Source organism: Myodes glareolus, chromosome 2 (assembly GCF_982192425.1).
Source record: "Myodes glareolus chromosome 2, mMyoGla1.1, whole genome shotgun sequence".
NCBI classification, from domain to species: Eukaryota; Metazoa; Chordata; class Mammalia; order Rodentia; family Cricetidae; genus Myodes; species Myodes glareolus.
The window spans coordinates 5,879,725-5,895,823 of NC_142027.1; the positions used below are offsets into that span (position 1 = coordinate 5,879,725).

The 16,099-nt window shown below is 46.3% G+C and overlaps 1 long non-coding RNA gene across 1 annotated transcript; it reads right to left on the minus strand.

Moving 5' to 3' along the window:
* Nucleotides 1-12,952: 12,952 nt before the first annotated feature.
* Nucleotides 12,953-15,012, minus strand: LOC146895740 (uncharacterized). The gene is made up of 3 exons (XR_015000665.2): nt 14,733-15,012; nt 14,099-14,212; nt 12,953-13,490 (listed from the first exon to the last, which is right to left on the minus strand). It is a non-coding gene; the product is annotated as an uncharacterized LOC146895740 (long non-coding RNA).
* Between the last annotated feature and the right edge of the window lie 1,087 nt (nt 15,013-16,099).

The window sequence follows — 16,099 nt, forward strand, 5'->3', positions numbered from 1 at the left end:
ACAACACAGGATCAGATGCCTCAAGTTTGAAGCAACACTGGCTAATGAACTGCCCTAGTGTGGTGAGAGAAAACATACATAAAATTCAGTGAATATATAAAAGCAGTTGCAATGAATAAAGAAACAAATTACTCCAGCATTCTTAAAAAAGGAATCTAATGAGAAAAAGATGAAATTATACAAAAATAGTTGATCACTAGAAGGGAGAAATTTTCTTTTAATTATTTGAGAAATTCATACATATACACAATGAACTATGATGTCCACCACCTTTTCCCCTCCTCCACATCCCCCAATGTCCCCACACAGGTCTGTGTCCCAATTTTATGCCCTCCTTTATTTTTAACACTAACTCCCTTTAGTGAGTGCTGCCCATATGTGCACACGTTTAGGGCCCTCTGCTGGAATATGAACAATCCACCAGCTGCCAAACGCCCAAAGAAGGGTGATTCTCCATCTGGCCCCCAGTAGGTATCAATTTTCAATACCTCTTCAGTTGGGGGTAAAGGTTCATGAGCCCCTCACCCATCTATTCTGGAATTTTGGACTGTGTAAGCCTTATGCCAGCAGCCATGGCCGTCATGATTATAGGGGAGAAGCATGCCACGTCCAGGAGACAGCGTGACTGACATATGCAGAAGCATGCCACGCCCAGCAGACAGCTTGACTAACATGTGCAGAAGCATGCCATGTCCAGGAGAGAGCATTTCAAGCCTTCCTCTCTACCCTCCGGTATTGACCAAGGTTTCTGTCCTGCCCGATTCCTGCAGTTGTTAAGTCCCAAAGAAATCACACAGAGGTCTACATTAGTTATAAACTGATTGGCCCATTAGCTCGGGCTTCTTATTTACTAATTCTTGTAACTTACATTAGCCTATAATCTTCGTCTGAGTGAGCCACATGGCTTGGTACCTTTTTTTGGCAAGGCAGTCACATGTTGCTTCCTCTGTGGCTGGGTCACAACTGCAAAATCTGATTCCTTCTTCCCAGAATTCTCATTGCCCCACCTCTACTTCCTGCCAGGTTACCCTGTCTATACTTCCTGCCTGGCTACTGGCCAATCACTGTTTTATTAAAATACAATTGACAGATTACAAACTATTGTCCCACAGCACTTCCCCCCCCCCCGCTAAAAAAAAAAGAACTCTGAATCTAATTGAATCCAATCTCCTTTATTTAGCTTTTCTCTTGACCATTATCCATAACAACTTGTAACCAACATTCTAAACAAAGGCAAACATCCATAATCCATTTTCTGGGAATGTAGGTGCAGTTTTCCAGGCTACTTCCTGCTGGTTGGGGGCGCTGGTAATCTTATGGGGACCTAAAGAAAATTTAGAATTATGATCAAGTCCTGACTGGAGTATCCTGTGAGGCTTGATCATCTCAGGCAGCATCTTGAACCTGTTCTGGATGTAGAACTCTGACATCTGAGCCATCCACTCCTATCAGAGATTTCTCAAGGGGTCTTCCTTGATCAAACTTGATTTTTCTTAGCCCAGAATAAATCCATAGCCTCTCATTTCCTGCGGAAATAAAAGCAAAATCTCTTCTCCAAAGTAACATATCTTTTTACTTCAATTTTGAAGTTGAGGCATTTACAAAATATTTATGTTTTATTAATCCAGCAGCATTTATATTCAAATGTCTTTAAGCAGCTGTTGCTCCTTCCTCAGCTGTCAAGCAATTCAAAGACAACACAATATACAGTATCCAGAATCTCTGTGTATTTTCCATCTTTACGTGGCTTTACTTTAAATTCTATTTCTTTTATTTTTGCTTTTATCTTTTGGCTTTTTGAGACAGGGTTTCTCTGTGTATCTTTGGCTATCCTGGAATTCACTCTGTAGACCAGGTTGTCCTTGAACCCACAGAGATCTGCCTGCCTCAGTCTCCCAAGTGCTGGGATTGAAGGTGTGTGCCACCACACCCAACTACTCACACTCTGGAGCTTACATTCTTCTTGCCTCCTCTTCTGCAACGTTCCCTGAGCCTTGGCAGAGAAATTGATACTGATTTCCAAAGTTTGTTAAATCACTCATTCTGTTTGGGGACAGGGGCGAGAGAATGAAAGGGGAGAAAAAGCCACAGCTGTGCAAAGGGGTGGCTTTTCACAAACAGGTGGAGCCCATAAGACCCATAGCAACTAGAACCTTGCGATAGCTAGCCCCTGATTGGCCCCATTTCCAAACTATGTGTACGGCTACATGCAGCCAGTCGGGCCCCAGCTAACAATGTTGATGTTCTGTGGCTCCGAGAACAGAAAACCCAACAAGAGCTCACCTGAGGAGGAAGAGGACTGATAAAGGACTCCCACACCCCAGGCTGCTGTCCCAGCACGGAGCTGTCTGAGTCAGCCTCGAGGACTCAACCAGGGACTCATGGGGGGACTCTTCCTGCTACTCCCAGTGGTAACCTACGGGCCTGCTTTTCAAGGGATCCTCTCAGCTGGCAGCCCAAAGCCTCCTATAGCACTGGGCTACCCCTGTCACCCCTGGGCTAGGCACCCCAAGGCCTCAGATAGGACGGGCCTGTAACACCTGCCAGCCCTGGGCTATCGCATCTGGGACCCCTGAGCTGGGTCCTCAGTCCTACTGAGGGCTGAGCAAGAACACTGCCGGCTTCCCTCCATTGGTGCACCCTCTTGCTCCCAAAGGTGCCGGAGTTCTCACTTTCCCATCCAAACTGTTATTCCCTGTGCAAATAAAGTTTGACATTTAACACTTAACACAGTGTTTACTCTTGTTTTCCCCCTCGCTATCTGTCCACTCCATTCTTGCAGAGAGGACAAATAGGAATCTCGTTGGAGACAGGTGATGGTCTCCATCTAGTGACCACTTCTATATAACCCATACACAGAGGGGAAAGGAGGCAGAGCCGTCCCTGAAGAGGCCCAGGTGTTAGGAGCTAGAGCATTTTCTCAATGCTTAAGAACAGCTGCTGTTTTCACAGAGGACACAGGTTCAGTTCCCAGCATGCATAGGGTAACTCCATGTCCCAGGGAATCCGATGTCCACTTCTGACCTCCGCAGTCACCAGGCATACATGTGGCGCATGTATGTTTATGTATGTACACAAATGCAAACAAAACACTCATACATACAAAATAATAAAATAAATTTAATATATATTACTTACCATGGTTTGATTAGGAACAGACCCCATAGGCTCATAGATTTAAATACTTGGTCATTAGAGAATAGCAAAGCTTGAGAGGGATTAGGAGGTTTGGTCTTGTTGGAGTGGGTGTGGCCTTGTTGGAGTGGGTGTGGCCTTGTTGGAGTAGGTGTGGCCTTGTTGGAGTAGGTGTGGCTTGATGGAGGAGTGTATCACTGAGAGTTTCAAGAGCCCAAACCAGGGCCGGTGTCTCTCTTTTCCTCTGCCTATGGATCAGGATGGAGCTCTCAGCTACTGCTCCAGTGTCTGCATGCATGCCGCCATGCTTCCCACAATGATGGTAATGGAATTAGCCTCTGAAACTTTAAGCAAGCTCCCAATTAAACGTTTTCTTTCATAAGAGTTGCCTTGATCGTGGTATTTGATGTTTTCAAGGACCTACGCACAATTGAGAGAGAGAGAGAGAGAGAGAGAGAGAGAGAGAGAGAGAGAGAGAAATACAAGAAGAGGGTAATATTCTAGAACTGAAGAAGCACAGAGACAGCCATTTCTGTTCACTAGTAGGACTCAAGAAGTCTGGGGGATAATCATACGAGATTATCCAGACTAAAAACTATAAAAAAAGGAAACATCTTCATCACCTGTTAAGACAAAATTCCCACAAATTAGGTGACTTAAGCAGCAAACATTTTGCAGAACTAATATTATAAGCATGACTATATTACTGAAAGCAATCCCACCAAAGTCCCAATAACTTTCTTCAGAGAAATTGGGGGGAAATCTTAAAATGCATACAGAAAGCTGGATGGGGTGGCAGACCCCTTTAATCCCAGCACTGGGGCTGCAGAAGCAAGAGGATCTCTGTGAATTCCAGGCCAGCCTGGTCTAAATATCAACTTCTAGACCAGCCAGGGCTGCACAGTGAGACCCTACCTTTAAAAAGAGTAATTGCTGTTTCCGGCGGCTGTAGCTGTCTTTGCAATGAGTACATGATGTTTTCCAGGCCTGGTGAGTCTTGGGGCCCCTGGCATCAAAACCTAGGGCCCTCGGTAGCCAAGATCCGCTCCTCCATGTGCTACTTTGCCCTGAGGACTTGAGCTTCTGGCCCCACATCTAACAGGAGAGATGGCACTGGGTGAGAAACCCCACACTAGGTGAGGAACTCTATACTGGGAATCCTTTCTAAACCCATCAACAGGCCCTCATGGAGGTTTGTTAAACTAACGTATCTATGCTTGGACATTTGCATCCAGATCTACGTGTGCCTAAATGATCTGCAAAGACAGAGCTGCCGAAATGTCCCTGGATCAGCCTAGCCCGTGTCCTTACAGTGCCGTGGGGGCCTCAGACATCTTTGCCTGAAGAGATTTCCCGTCTCAGAACTCTCACCTAGAGGAATGACTTTTCCTTCTTCCTGTTGAATTACTCTCAAATCTCTCTTGACAGAGAGGTGCAAACATACTGGCAAGCCCCAATGATCAGACATGGATCCTTAATAGGCATGGAGGTGTTCACTAGACAGGGCGCCCGCCCTTGCTGATCCTCCCGGCTGTGTGAGAAGCCCCGTGGGCGTCTGTTTGACAGGCTCTGCCAGGAGCTGCAGAGTGGCTTCCTGTTGGGGAAGAGTGAATCAATCCTACACACCGTTCACACTTGCAGGTGCAGGATCGTAGGCAGGTTTTGCAAGATGCCAACATCCCCTTGGCACTCTGGGGGGTTCTCCAATGCGCACAGAAAAGGGAGCTCATTTTTGTGCCTGCTGAATTCCAAATGTGCCTGTAACCTTCCAGTTTACTCTGACCCCCAAATTCCGGCCCCTTCAAGGCTCCACTCCATCAAGTGACTGATGTCTCTCAAGTTGGTCAGGATCCATACTTCCTCTTGGTCCTAGGCCAGCAGTTTTCCGTTGATAAACTGTGCGGCTTCTTCACTTAATGCTCTGGTCAGAACCCTTTCCTCCCGGTAGCTGCCCCTAAGGCTGTGGAGCAGCTACTCCATTTTCTTGCTTTCTATGATCAGTTTTCCCTAAGCCCTGTGTGAAATGAAGCTCTATGATCAGGACCTTGTGTCAGCAGAGATTTGCATGTATGTACCTGTCTCTTCTCAAAAAGTGTTTGATCAAATTCTCAGAAATGAGTTTGCAGCAACAAAGCCCTTAGATTTTTTCACAAGGAATTTTCAGAGTGCCCTGAACAATAAGTATGAGGGACTCCATCAGGTGGAGCTGGCAGGGGCCCAAGACCAACTCCCAGATGCCTGGGAGCCTCCTAGAGGTGGTGAACACCTGCTGTGTGACTTTTCCTGAGGAGCCATGAACAAATGTCTGTCCGTCCCAGATAGGACAATAACAACAAACCAGAGGATGATTCCACCCAAGTCTGGACGACGGTGAGCTGGGGAACTATGGGCGCATAGCTGACACACAGGCAGCAGCCTCAAGGACTGTGGGAAACAGATGCTTCCTGTCATTTTTATTTAAAAAAAATACATATATGTGTTTTGAGTGTTTTGCATGCTTGTATGTCTGTGTACCACATGCGTACAGTACCCACAGAGGCAGAGGAGGGAATGAGAGTTACAGATGGTTGTGAGCTGCCATGGTGAGCGTGTGCTGGGAATCAAGTCTAGATGGCAAATGTTTTACCCACTGAGTCATCTCCCAGCCCACTTTTATTTTTTAATTAGCATATATATTCATTATACACAATGATAGTCTTCATTATAACATTTTCATGTATGTGTTTCTATGTGCTTTGCTCATATTAACCCTCCCCAGGTAGAGGTTTTTAATTTGATGCATTCTTTTTTTAATTTTTTTAATTTTTTATTTTTAAATAAAAAATTAATTTTTATTTAAAATAGGCTTTTTTGTACAATATATTCTAACCATGGTTTCCCATCCCCAAGCTTTCTCAGATCCTCCCCACTTCCTTGCTCACCCAAATCCATGCCCTTTCTTTCTTTCTTTCTCTCTCTCTCTCTCTCTCTCTCTCTCTCTCTCTCTCTCTCTCTCATTAGAAAGCAAATAGAACAACTAACAAACAAACAGAACAGAACAGGACAAAACAACCAAAGAGAGCCAAAGAAAAAGCACAAGAAAAACACATAGAAATGCAACGATGCACACACTTGCCACACACAGAAATACCATAAAAACACAAAATTGGAAACCATAATATAGAAGCGAAGGACCTGTTAGGCTATTAGGTATTAAGACCAGACAAAGCATTATAAGACAAAACCCTCCAAAACACCAATGAGTTTGTTTTGTGTTGGTTGTTTACTACTGTGTATGGGGCCCGTCCTTAAAGCGGTTTGTATATTAAGTGAGACTATTGGAGAAAATTGAATTTTCTTGCAAGTGATTGTCAATTGGAGATAGTTTCTGGGTTAAGAACGGGACTTGATGAATCAGCAACCTCTGCCAGAGCAGGAACAAAGGAGTGACCACCAAGGGAGCGGGTCCAAGCCAGAAACCTCTGCGGGACCAGGCCCTATATGGGACATCTGCAGGAACAGGATTGAGCCAGCAACCTCCACCAGAGAAGGCCTGAGTCAGCCACCTCCACAGGAGCAGGTACAAAGGAGCGGCCACATAGGGAACAGGCCAGAGACAGAGACCTCTGCAGGGACCAGATAGGAGTCATGGGGACCTCCCAGAGAGCAAGTCCGAGCCAGCAACATCTACTGGAGCAGACCCAAGCAAGCAAACTCCACAGGAGCAGACCCAAATGGTTTCTGACGTCCAGGATTGCAGAGCAAACCCCAGGAGCACAAAACAACCTCTGGGAACACCAAGCAACTTCTGCCATGACTGGAACTATGACCCTGACTGTACCACAAGGAGCAACCACCTGAGCCTTGGATCCACTGGCACCTGGAAGATTGATCACCAGAGACACAGCCCCAACTACATCAATCAGAGGAAAAGGTGGGTAGACAAGGTAAGAACACACTCAATACCACAAAGAGCAACACAACACCAACAAAAGCTAGGGGCCCTATGGCAACAAGACTTGAGCAACCAAATATAGATGAAGCAGAAGAAAATGACCTAAAAATAACTTTAGGAGAATGTTTGAGACCCATAAAGAGGAAATGAAAAATTCCCACAAAGAAATGGAGGAAAAGACAAAAAAAATGGAAGAAATCAACAAATCCCTTAAAGAAAACCAAGAAAAAGCAATCAAACATATGAAAAAAAATGATTCAAGACTTAAAAACCAAAATAGAGACAATAAAGAAAACACAATTATGGAAGTGGAATATGTGAGAAAATGATCAGGAACCACAAACGCAAGCATAAAAGCAGAATACAAGAGAAGGAAGAGAGAACCTCAAGCACTGAAGATACAATAGAGGAAATAGGCATGTTGGTCAAAGAAAATATTAAATCTCACAAAAGTTTAACACAAAATATTCAGAAAATATGAAACACCATTAAAAACCCAAACTTAAGAATAACAGGGATAGAAGACGGAAAAGAAGTGTTAACTCAAAAGCACAGAAAATATATTCAACAAAATCACAGAAGAAAACTTTCCCAACCTAAAGAAAGATATGAAGCTTAAAGAACACCAAATAGACAGGATCAAAAAAAAAGTTCCCTTGACACATAATAATAAAAGCAGTTATCAAAAGTCTCCCAATCAAAAAAAAAAAAAAAAAAACCCGGGGGCCAGATGATTTCAGCGCAGAATTCTACAGGATGTTCAAAGATATTCCTCAAATTGTTCCACACAACAGACACAGAAGGAGCATTGCCAAGCTCTTTTTATGAAGCTACAATTACCCTGATACCCAAAGCACACAAAGACAATACAAAGGAGAATTACAGACCAGTCTCACTCATGAACATTGATTCAAAAATACTCAATAAAATACAGGCAAATCGAATCCAAACACATCAGAAAAGTCATCCACTGTGATCAAGGCAGCCTCACCCCAGAGATGCAGGGATGGTTCGACATATGAAAATCTGTCAACATAATCCACCTTATAAAGAAACTGAATAAAACCCCACATGATCATCTCATTAGATGCTGAGAAAACCTTCGCCAAAAAACAATAAAGGTCTTGGAGAGAGCAGGGATACGAGGAACATACCTAAACATAATAAAGGCAATATATAGCAAGCCAACAGCCAACTAAATGGAAAGAAACTCAAAGCAAACCCACTGAAACCAAGAACAAGACAAGGTTGTCCACTCTCTCCATATCTATTCAATATAGTTCTTGAGGTCCTAGCTAGAGCAATAAGACACCAAAAGGAGATCAAGGGGATACAAATTGGAAAAGAAAAAATCAAACTCTCACTATTTGTTGCATGGAGAGCTACTTGTTCTTCCCGGCCACCCAGCTAGCTTAGATCCAAAATAATCACACAGAAACTATATTAATTAAATCACTGCCTAGCCCATTCACTCTAACTTCTTATTGGCTAACTCTTACATCTTAGTTTAACCCATCTTCTAGTAATCTGTGTTTTGTCACGAGGCTGTGGTTTATTGGCTAAAGTTCCCAGCCGTCTGTCTCCAGAGGCTCCATGACTTCTCTCTGACTCTGCCTTTCTTGCTCCCAGCATTCTGCTTAGTTTTTCCCGCCTAGCTCTCCTATAGGGCAGTTTCTTTATTCATTAATAGTAATCACAGCATACAGAAGGAAATCCCACATCACTCTCTATTTGATGATGATAGGATAGTTTACATAAGTGACCCCAAAAATTCTACCAAGGAACTTCTACAACTCATAAACACTTTCAGTAACGTAGCAGCCCTCCCAAGGCCACTCAGCTGGATTTCAGCTTGGGAAAAGAAAATCAACTCAAATACTTTAAAATGGTTAAATGCCTCTTAAAAGTTCTAATCTGGTGGTGTTAGGTACAGACATCATGCCTTAAAGCCTTGCAATAAAATCTTGATGCAAAATCAAGATTTACATAAAATAATAAAATTTAAAAGCTAAAAAAACTTGAATAATACAGTATGTAGAAATTACAGCATGCAATTGTGTAGAATTTTTTTTTCAGGAATGTTTGAATGGACAGCATTGTTCCTTACAAATAATCTGGTACTCTCAAAACACACACACATGTGGAATATTCCTTCACATTGTGTGAACATGTGTCACTGTGATTTGGTTAATAAAGAAGCTGAATGGCCAATAGCTGGACAGGTAGAGTTTAGGCGGAACTTGAGAACAAAAAGGGAGTGCAAAGAAGAAGAAGAGGAGTCTCAAAATCACGAGGAAACACTTGCCCTACCGGGAAAAGGTACTGAGTCATGTGGCAGTACATAGTTAAGAAATAAGGGTTAATCAAAAACATAAGAGTTAGCTAGAAACAAGTCTGAGATACTGGCAGAGTATTTATAACTAATAATAAGTCTCTGTGGTTATTTGGGAACTGGCTGGTAGGATACACATGCATACTCACATACACACACACACGTACACACACAAGTAAATTGGCTTGTACCCTTCTTCCTGACTGAGGTGCATGCACACACATGCACACTGACACACATGCACACACCCACACACATGAGTAAACTGACTTGCATCTTTTTCCTGGTTGAGGTGCGCGCACACACACACACACACACACACACACGAGTAAACTGACTTGTACCTTCCTTCCTGACTGAGGGTTCTCCCTGCCATATGTAGTTCACTGGAAAATGAAGCCAAGCCTACCTTGGCTGCTTTTCTCTCACCCTTGGTTCTTAGGGAACAAAATTGCCAACCAAGTTGTCCTAAAAGTACAGCCAGAGGTTCTCAAGTTAAGTTTAAATTGCACCAGAAAAATTTTGAAAGCCAGAAATACAGGCGTCCCATAGTAGTTTAGAAGAAAGCGGGGCTTCAACACCAAGAAAGTCTAGAAGGAGTCCAGGAGCTTCATCTTCACAGTTTGGCTCACCTGATCCACAATCAGTGTTCCCATGAGCCACTGATGTACAAAGGTGGTATGCCAGGGCAATTGGAGATCACAGAAAAGTCCAAATTCTGGATGCGTGTTCACCAGCCAAACACAACCCAAGAAGTGATGATGTCTGCAGGGACAGAGTGTGAGTGCATGTAGGGGCAAGGTCCCTGGCTGGGGTGAAAGGGAAATGCCCTTCAGGAATGGGATCTCAGCTGGGTGGACACCAAGCTAGGCCCAGAAGCCAGCCAAGATATAAAGCCAGCATGAGACAAGATTTGATACAGCCCTGGGGTGGACTGGAGAAAAAATGGGTGTCCCATCCAGAAGGGAACAGAACTAAAATGGAGACACAGTGAGCATCCGTGTACTGCCAGTCACTCAGCTCCATCTCGGCTCCCAAAGCGTTGTCAAATCTGGAGTTTTGTGACCCAAGTTCAGGCTCTGTGTGCTGGACAGTTTGATGTCAACTTGACACAGTTAAAATCATCTGAGAGGAGGAAACCTCAATCGAGAAGATGCCTCCATAAGATCCAGCCGGAGGCAAGCCTCTAAGGCATTTTCTTCTTTAGTGATCTGTGTGGGAGAGCCCAGTCCACTGAGAGTGGTGCCATCGCTGTAAGAAAGTATGTTTTCTGCATCAGCTCCTGCCTCCAGGTTCCTACCCTGTTTGAGTTTCTGTCCTGACTTCCTTCGATGACAAACTTTTATAAAAGTGTAAGTCAAATAAACCCTTTCCTCCTCAACTTGCTTTAAGGGCATGGTGTTTCATCGCAGCAGTAGAAACTAAGACACTCTGTCAACCACATTCCCAAGTGCCAGCTGCCTCTCTATACACAGACTAAGGACTCTCTGAGTCTGGTTGACAATTGGGACAGACTGAAGGGCCAATGATAGTGACACTGGGATTTGTCTCTACTGTATGTACTGGCTTTTTGGGATCCTATTCTCTTTAGATGCACACCTTCCTAAGCCTGGATGTAGCGGGGAGGGCCTTGGACTTTCCACAGGGCAGGGTGCCTTGCCCTCTCTTAGGACTGGAGGGGGGTGGGAGAGGGTATGGGGGGGAATGGGAGGGATGTGGGAGGAGGGGAGGATGTGGGAATTTTGATTGGTAAGAGGACACCAGAGGGAGGGTGCAAAGGTTGGGAGAGGCAGACAGGCCACTGCTTCCTGTTTGCATTGGCCTTATCCCAGTTGGGTTTCCTTGATCTGGCAAAGGCTTTGTTTCCCTTTGAGTCCCAAGCCAACCTCACTCTAGCCATCATGAGGCCCCAGGACCAGCTCAGAGATTGCCTTTCCCCTCCAATCTTCTAAACTTCATCTTAATAAATGCCGCTTGTCCCCCAAGCTCAACGGAGCCAGCCAGCGCCTATGGCCTCCTCTGCAGTTACAGTTCTCTCTCCATTATAGATGTCTAACTAAAGAAGACCCTACACCTTTTAAAGACCCTACACCTTTTAAAGACCCTACACCTTTTAAAGACCCTACACCCTTCAGAACAGCTAACGTCTGTGTAATGACTAGACCTTTCCTCACTCAGGCAGGGAAATTAAATCTCTGTGTAACAAGGACGGCTCCAGGGTGTTGTCCGTGTCTGTGATAAACACCACAGCCAAAAGCAGCTTAGGGTAGGAAAGGGTTATCTGGCTTACACCTGTAGATCATAGTTAATCACTGAAGGAAGTCTGGGCTGGAGCTCAAGGCAAGAATCCAGAGTAAAGACCACGGAGGATGTGCTGGCCACCTGACGCTCAGGCTCACGCTCTGGCTCACACTCATCCGCCTTTCTCGTCCAGTCCAGATCCACTTGCGTATGAATGGTGCCACCATAGGGGACTGGGCCCTCTCACATCAATCATCAATCGAGACAAACATGTCCACAAGCCACTCTCATGGAGGCAAGCTTTCAAATGAGGTTCCCTCTTTTCAGGTGACTCAAGGTGGCATCAAGTTGACACTAAAAACTACCCAGCACAAAGCCTTCATTATTCAAACAGGAGAACACAAGACTTCCTTTCGGCTGAAGTCTGATCTTGTGAGCTCATCCCGTCAGGCCAGCTATCACCAGCTCCGGTTCCCAGACCACAGGCCGGGAGGTCATGTGGCCTCACGAGATCTATGGACTCTGGGTCTATCCAGGCTCTTGGGAAATTCTCACCAGGGGTCCCAGTGTTCCATGGGTGGCCTAAGCTCCCTGTGGGGAAACTAACTCTCATGACACATGCCTTGATGGTGGCGATGGCACAGAGCAGGCTACACACAAAAGCACACTTACACCTAATATAACCGAGAGCTCTCACTTCTACTGCTATTTACCCAAATAATAGACTTCCAAAAAGATCTGTCCTCCTTATTCTTGGTAGCCAAGGACTGGAAAATCTCAGGTTTCATCCAGTAAGTGAGCTGGTCAGGAAACTGCCATGTCTGTGGGACTAGTGCATCCGGCTAAACAATTTAACAGCTCGTTCTGACACGGAGAAACATTCACTAACGCACTAACAGAAAAGCAAAGCACAGAGAGCACTCGCCGGCTCGAGAGGTGACTGCTCTTCCCGGACGGCTAGGCTTGCCTCTCAGAACCCACACTGAACTGTTCCTAGCTGCCTGCAACTCCAGCCCCAGGGGCTCCAGCACCTTCTGGCCTCTGTTGGCACCTGCACACATGTGGAATGCACTCATGCAGACATGTACCCATACATGTGCATAAAGCAAAGGTAACTCTTAGGGCTGCAGAATGGCTCGGCAGATATGAGCTCTGGCTGTCTTTCCAGAGCGTCCAGGATAGATTCCCAGCCCCCACACAGCAGCGGACAGCCTTCTGTAGCTATAGTTCCAGGGGATCCGATACCTTCTCGCCTCTGCAGACACCAAGCACACAAGTGCACAGACATACATGCAGGAAAAACATCTGTATACATAAAATAAAATATTTTTTATTTAAATTTTTTTAAAAAAGAAGAAGAGAGCTACCAAATGATCCTATTTACATAACCCTACAGGAGAAAGTCACTGTGGCGCCAGAAACCAGACTGAGCGCTTGGGTCCAGTGGCAGAAGAAACTGACAAAGGGCACAGGGAATTCTGGACAGTGATGGGAATATCCTATGTGTCGATTCAGATAATAGGCGCATGGGCATATACATTTCTTAAACCCATCAAACTACATTAAAATTGATGCATCTTATTATATGTAAATAAAGTTAATTAAAATATACATATTTAATTTTTAGCATATCAGAGGACTGTTTGTCATTTAGATGAGCAGAGGCAAGAATCAAAACTCCATTCCTGGGCCTGGAGATAGCGCACTGGGTAAAGCGCTTGCTGGGTGGGTCTGACAGCCTGAGTTCAGATCCCAAGGCAGTCAAGCGCTGTATCCAAGCACCACTGCTGGACGAGGCGGAGACTGGGCAGTCTAGAGGTGATGGAGGCAGCAGTAAAGGGAGCCTGCCTAAAACGAAGTGGAAGGTAAAGAAAGGTCAGCCTCCTATCTCCATACATGTGTGTAACACCACACACACACACACACACACACACACAGATGTGAGCACCCTGAATGCCTGGAGTGCAACCTGGATTTCAACTTGGGATGTGGAATAATTAGGATAAAAATAATATTTTAGTGGTCAAGGTAAGTCACGTGAGGCAGCTGATATAGGGACAGAAGGACGTGGGTATTGACAGGCGCAGATGAAATAACATCCGTGAAACAAACGGGCAGCTTTGATGACTGCCTGACACCCCCAGAAACGTCAGCAGTGTAGCTCATGCGTGAGCAGAGAGGAGAGGCGTTTACTGCTACTATAAAGACCCTAGTGCTATGCGGCCGCGGGGCTGGAAGGGACCCTGAGAGGGAAGGTGGATGGAATTCAGCCAACAACTGGGTAAAGAGGAGTGCGAAGACAGCCTAGACTTGAAGGCTGGAATCCCAGAGAAATGTGGGGTGAGAGCGATAACTTAACATTCTGGACCCGCAGGAGTGTAGCCTGGCAGCTGAGCTCAGGGGACCCACAGGACAAAGGTGGTGCCAAGAAGAGCAAAAGGGTGGTTGTAAAACACCTGGAGTTGGAAGGTGTTCACTGGAAGCAAAGCTTGCTCTTGCTTGTCCTGAGGCAGCTTCCCCACTTGATCTACCAACTCCATTTTGCCTGGAAGGCCAGGTCAGGTGGGTTCCTACGGCAGAGCAGACAGCAAAGACGTCAGTACCTCACCGTCTAACTCCTGGCTTCTGGGATCAGAACGACCCGGATTCAAACCCTAGTTGTATCACATATCAATTGTGCGACCTAGATTAGCCAACTCTTGAATCTCAGTCCTCGGGGTGAGAGGAGCCGAGGTGGCCCCCGAGAGAGACACTGCATTCTGCTGGAGACACACACCCTTCTTCTCCCGCTCCAGGTGGAGCCCCTCTGGGCAGGGAGCTCTTTCCAAACAAGACCTCTGGACTCCAAAACTCACAAGCAGACTGTGGGAGAAGGCTGGTGGGAATCCCCAGTTCGTGGGCTGTGACGTCAAGATACACGTGACTACACACACACACACACACACACACACACACACACACACACACCCTTACCTAACTCTGGGAAGGATCCCTTTTGGCAAGTTATATCTGATCAAATGAAAAGCATTTGTGAATCCCCAGTTCAGTGGGCTGTGACGTCAAGATACACACATGACACCCCACACACACCTTTACACATACGCGCGCGCAGTGGAGGCGGGGAAAAGACCAGCATCAGCCCGCCACCTTCTTCCAGGAAGGAAACAGCAACCTGCTTGGGGAAGCAACTGTAGTTTCGGCGCAGATCCACCTCGGGGACCCACAGGACACTCAGGTCCCATTGGCATTCTGCAAGAGGACAAGGCATTTGGGACTTCTTCAGGGAGATTGTCCCACGATCGCCCCCGGAGAAGAAGACCGACCGCCACCCTGCGCTGAGTCCACTCAGCCACCAGGACTGCCAATCAGAGCGCCGAGCCAATCGGAGCTGCTGACTGTTGTCATGAGACCCACGGAACAGGACGAGGAAGGGCTCCTGGTTTAAGCCCGCCCTTCCCAGCCCCTAGTTGCCTCCGCGCCCAAGTTACAATGTGCTTTGCAATCACACCCCTAAGAGGGTGAGACTTAGGGGCTCAGAAGGGTGAGAACCTTGCCCTGCCCGCACCTAGACTTTTCTTCTCAACCGTGTGGCATCTCCTCACCTGCACACCCCTCCTTGTGTGTGACCTTGTTAGGAGTGGACTGTAGGTTTGGTCCCCTGTCCAGGAGGTGGCAGCAGTGGACCACCCCCACACACAACCCGACCGCCCATCCCGCCCCACCCCCACCCCCGCCTTGCACCTGACCTGGGAGCTGTTACCTGGCCCTGAAGTTGGAGGAGGGATGTACCCAAGAAGTACGCAGTTCTCTAACGGTGGGGTTCAAACCAGATTCACCTGTCTAAAGAAAACAAGTAGCTAGATATAGACAGACTTGGAGGTCATTGGGGGGAGGCTTGAGGGGCGGGGCGGGTACCGGGACTACACCACAGGGAACCTCCCTCACCATCTGCATCGTATAATTCCAGGAATGAAGCTGTATGGCCCTGATTACTCCTCAAAGAACGGAATCTGATCCTTACGTCTGGTCCTTAGGGATCAGGACGTGCTGACTGACCTGACTGGAAAGGTCATGGCCAGTCAGCCACAGAGCGCCCTGAGGCTTCCCAGCACCAGCCAGAGCCCAGGCCCAAAACACCCGAAGGGTGTACAGTATACTGAGCTTTCCTGGTCCTCTTCAGAGGAACTTGGCATGGGTTGTCACAGAGCATCGTGTGCACCTGGCTTGAAGTCAATCCCTGCTCCCTTGTGATGTTTTCCCATCCTTTGGTCCCTGGGAAATTAGGATTCCTCCCAGCATGGCACCAAAATTGAGATGTTCAAGTCCCCTACACAAAATGGTGCAGTATTTACATATAATCCACACATCCTCCTGTACATTTCTCGAGATCATGTATAGTAATAATGCTGCGTAGACGTTATCATACCGTGCTGTCCAGGAACGCTGACAACAGAAGC